This window comes from Poecilia formosa, unplaced genomic scaffold (genome assembly GCF_000485575.1).
Source record: "Poecilia formosa unplaced genomic scaffold, Poecilia_formosa-5.1.2 Scaffold215, whole genome shotgun sequence".
NCBI classification, from domain to species: domain Eukaryota; kingdom Metazoa; phylum Chordata; class Actinopteri; order Cyprinodontiformes; family Poeciliidae; genus Poecilia; species Poecilia formosa.
Genome location: NW_006800154.1, coordinates 203,136 through 208,382, shown reverse-complemented (window position 1 = coordinate 208,382; position 5,247 = coordinate 203,136). Strand labels below are relative to the sequence as shown.

The 5,247-nt window shown below is 37.5% G+C and overlaps 1 long non-coding RNA gene across 1 annotated transcript; it reads left to right on the top strand.

Moving 5' to 3' along the window:
- The first annotated feature begins 1,901 nt into the window (after positions 1-1,901).
- LOC107838125 (uncharacterized) lies at positions 1,902-2,459 on the top strand. The gene is made up of 2 exons (XR_001664188.1): positions 1,902-2,160; positions 2,405-2,459. It is a non-coding gene; the product is annotated as an uncharacterized LOC107838125 (long non-coding RNA).
- Positions 2,460-5,247: the final 2,788 nt, after the last annotated feature.

The following is a 5,247-nucleotide window of genomic DNA, read 5'->3' as shown; positions in this document are numbered from 1 at the left end:
GGCAGTGGAGGGCGCAATCAATACCGTCGGGGTTCTGAGTGTTCTGCCAACCGCCATAAAAAGAAGTGCTCAGTGTTTGCGGAAGTTAACATGGAGGCTAACGGTAGAGCTTAGCTTACCTATTTGAAGTTGTTGTCCAACCGCACCAGCATATTAACAACTTAATCCTCATTATCAGTCATAGTTGTTTTTCTTCCCACTTGCACGAATCAGGACGCAGAATTTGTTGAGTATCAGTGACGTTCAGTTCGGATGAATGCGGCCTGGACGTTAGGAAAGGACTGGAGTGGATTGGGCTGAAAAATACTGGCTATTCATTCTACAAAGATTCACTGCAAAACAAGTCCAGTATTGACTTGGAAACTTCCAGTAAAACAGTGACTCTGAACAGAATATGCAGCTTGGAGATTCTGCTGTTTATTACTGTGCCAGAGAGTCACAATGACACAAACAAGCAGAAGAACTGTACAAAACCTCCAAAGAGCCTGGGCAGATGATCCAGAGGAAGTGCTCAAATACCACAAGTTTCCCTGAGAAAAGTCTTTGTTTAGAAAATGTTTTAATATTCTCTTGAAATTTTCAAAGATTTTAAAAACTTTTGTAACTGTGTACAATGTCCTGTGGGCAGCTTTACTGCCCTGTGGTGATTTTTTTAACTGACAAAAGTGTTTTTTTGTCTCCTGCCCAGTGACACATGGAAACAGGCACCAGCAGACTTTGAACACTGCAATGATAAACAGGTATAATAAATTGATGGTTGGAGTTCTTACAGCTAATGTTCCAATTTCAGTTTAGTTTTACAGGGAAAGAAATCTCTTTAAAACATACCAAAAACAAATCAAACATCAACAACAGTATAGTATTTTAGACTTTGTTGTAAACAAAAAATAAAGTTTCCAATGACTCCACAAGAACCAAAACTAAACGAAGACTCTTAAAGTTCCAATCTCTAAGGCGGAGACGTAAACACTTAGATTCAACAATTCCAGATCACGAAAATAGACTTAAAGACACTCTCTACTCAATTCTTAAAAAAAACAAACCATCCCAAGTCAGAAAAATACAATAAATTTGTACCAGACTCCTAACATTAATTGAATATCAACCTATAATTAATTAAATTCACATTACATGAAGCATATAGCTACAGTTGCTAACATTATTAGAAAAAAAAAGTGCTAAGTAATAAGATGAGGAAATACTTTATTTGATGGGGTGTGCATAAAACTGGCATGACACTGTCATAAACATGATGTAACATCTGTCTTGAACATTAAACAGTATTTATAAAAGTTTGACTGTTGTCATGAAGTGTCATTCGGTAAATAATGGTACGTTCAATGCAAATGTGCTTTAAAAGTTGCATTAAAAGTCCATTAAAAGTGCCACCTTTGCATTACTTGGCAAATATTGAGATTTTAATGCAAACTACAAACAATATTGAATCAGTAGAAGATAAAGTTCAAGCTTTGGCACATTGTGTGTCCAGCTCTGATCTACATTTACTATATTTTCTTTTTTTTCAAAATTGCCTTTTCTTTTAACTTGTTGCTATCAGTTAATAACTACGTAAAATCTGAACATTACATCTAATAAAATACTGCTTGCCTAAAACCTTTGAACATATATTCTTGACATAACAAACTGGTATTGTGCCAGGTTTCCCACAGTGGCACAATCAGCAGAGCTTTATGAAATCCCTTCAGAACATGAATAGTTTACATGAAGCAACCAGAGGGGGCGCACTAAGACTATTTACAATTAGGTTAAATGAGAAGTTATCTGAAATGTTATGAATCAAACATGAGGACATTCATTGAAAATAATAACACTAAAAAAACCAATATGAGAATCACATTTAAGAATACTTTCTGAAATTAGACATGTAAATGACTTTATTAGTATTTAGTTGTTTCCTCATTTAACCAAGAGTTATTTGTTACCTTTCGACCAATGCTTTTAATTTGAAAGGGTTTTTAAAGGGACAAGGTTGCTAAGTGATCTACACAAACTTCTGACAATAACTGACATTAACTGTTTTGGACATAGTGCAGAGAGTAAGAGAGTGTACGAGTCACAGTTAAAGGGAGATAACTAAGGAATAGTCCAACTAAGGTCTAAACAATTAATTAGTAAGCGCTTGGTTGATGAGGGAACAAGGTGTGTTTTGACGAGAGTATTGTATATATTGAGCGTAATGTTTGTTTCAACATGAAATAGTGTTAATATTTGATTAACTGTCGAACAGTTGAAACAGTTGGAATACGTTTTAGTTCATTTGTAATACAGAAATATCATAGTTAATTAAATACATGTATTGTAAATTTAATGTTATTACATAAAGTAAGGTAAAAGGTTAGAACTACTAAGAGTTACTAATGGTATTTTATTTGTATGTTTGTAGCTCTTACGGTGTGTTCATGTACAAAGGCTGTTGAATAAAGAAACGTGAACCATCAGTTAGAAAGACCGTCTTTTCAACCGGGACGCTACAGTAAGAGCTTGACCCAAGCTGAGAAGAGCTTCACCCTGAGCTAAGAAGAAGTTCAACCCACTCTCAGCATCAAGCATAGAAGCATCTGAACAGGAAATAAAGTACACCATGGACCTACAGGTCAACAAAGAAGAGGAGGCTCAAAGCTCCGTTCGTCAAAGGAGGCCTATAGAAAAAATGCGAGCATTTCAGGAGGAGGAAGCCCACAAAAAAGAAAAACGTCATCTCAAAGTTTATGATCAATGGAAAAGGCAGTACGTACAACAAGAGAACAACTGAAAGGAGACATAACAGTCAAATTGCTACACTCATGGACATCTTAGAAAAGGAAAGAGATAATGTCACAAAGTTATACACAGAAATAAGGGAAATCATTACTCCCTGCAGTGACACAAGGCGACTTATAGATGCATGCAAAGCAGTCACCAATTACATTATCAGAGTTGCATATGAAAGACTCTCAGCAATAGATGACTATGACAGTGGGAAAGTGAAGGCACGTCTACGTGAACTTCTTGATCCAGACTATGCTAAATCCATTTACAGTTCTTCCATCACACACTCAGTAATTCAAACTCTACAAGGTCAGTAGTAGCTGTAAAGAGAGCAGAGGCAGGAGCAGAGTTAGTGGCCAAGGAGGCAGAGTATGAAGTGTTATTAGAAGAAGAAAAACAAAGAGAAAGGATCCAACTTTTGGAGGAAAGACAGAGAAAGGAGTTAGAATCTCAAAAACATGAGTTAGAGAGATTAAAGGCTGAAAAGGAGTTAAAAGCTGCACAAGCTAGACTAATAAGTTATGACCAGGAGATAAAGAGTGAGTAAGTTATGACCAGGAGATAAAGAGTGAGAGCAGTGTTCATATTGACTGTACCAGAGCAGCTCGGAAGGCTTCCATAGTTTCTGCTCCCATTCAGGTCCCTAACAGCAATATTGTGTCCACCTCACCTCCACAAGCAGATGTCTTTTATTTAGCCCAAGCATTGCAGGACAGTGTATAACAAGGAGTCTCTAAGAATCCACCTCCCACCCCCTTCGCTGACACACATCATTCAACCAGACAGCTATTTGTAAGCCATAGGGGGGGGCCCAGAAATAGTTTGGAAACCACTTGGGGGGGCCCAGGAGAAAAAGTTTGGGAACCACTGGCATACGCTATCAGATCGTCATATATCTGTCAGACACGTCATAACCATATAATTTTATTTATATAGCAACATAGAATCATGACGTAGATCATCATACACTTTATTAACAGTTGTATGGCATTCTGACTTAGCAGTTAAGTAGGTTAATGAGTTTTACACAGGCGTGTGTTGTAGTTGACTCCAGCTGCAGCCAGACCCTGCTTTAAATACACATTGAAACCACGACAACGCATGTATATCCATATAGTTATCATGGAAAACAATTTAATTACTTATTTTCGTAATAACTTGTTGCCTATGGTGAACTGACAACTTCTCTGACGTTGGACTTCTTAATGCGCATGCGCAGGCATTGTACTCACTGCATGTATGCTATTCTGACAGAGTATGGTAATCTGATAGAACAACGGCTCTCATCGACACTCCAGTCCAATCTAATAAGTAAAGAGACGAGCAGATTAATCGTACTGTTCCTGAATGTCACGTCACTATATTGCAGACTTTTGACACAGCGTTGTCCCATATATGCGACAAGTCAGTCAACATCTCCGCACAATTCAGCGCAGTGAGTGACAACTTTTTTTAATCACAAATGCTTATGTGTCTCTATACAGCTAGCTTTGCTAACATCACATCAACGGAGCTTACCTTTCTTTGAGCTTCTTTTCTAAATGACGAAAAAAGTTAGACGTTGTCCCCACCATCTGTGAAAGCGAAGCGCTGCTGAGTTAGCTGTGGCCGTCGGATTTCTTATGATTTATGCAGCGTTATTCAATTACTGACGATTAGACAGACGTCTTCTGAGAGAAAACCACTGCGCATGTCTTGGAGCGCTGCGTGCGAGTAAAAGGTAGGGGGGTGGGGGGAAACAGAGACAAGTCACGTTATTGGTTGGATTTTAATCGGTGCGTTTTGCATCCACTGAAAACAAAGATGTTAACAAATAAACTGGACAGTACGTTTAGTAAGTGGTGGAGAAAGTACTCAAAAAATGTACTTAAGTAAAAGTACAAATACACAGACAAAAATGCACTGAAGTAAAAGTAAAACTACCACATTAACATTTGTACTTAAGTAAAAGTAAAAAAGTACTGGCTTTTAAAAATACTTAAGTATTAAAAGTAAAAGTACTTGCTGAATGCATTACCTAATCCCTAATACAATATCATTAAGTGAACCGATCGTATTTAATTTTAATGCATTAGAAATGTCTCATTTTAATGAACAATGCCACAGATAAAGCATGTTTTATTATGTTTACTCTCTGTAAATTAGTTTAGACTTAGATATGTGATTCTATGCATCATAATTTCAGGGATGGAAACATCTTGTCTCCTGTCATAACACAGCATGAACTTCACTTTTTTTTGCCACTAGTGGCATTTATTTTTAAAGAAATCCAGCAGAAAGGGAATGGAAAGAAGGTGGGCAGGGGAGGACATGCAACCGAGGAGCCACGTAGCAGAGTTGTAGTCAAGACCACCAACCCAAGACCAAGTCAGGACCAGCACCCCATGCTATGTGACACAAAAACATTACGTTTTACCTATCAAAATTGCTTCTCAAATTGATCTGAAAGATCCACGTTCCCATAAAACGCCTAGATAT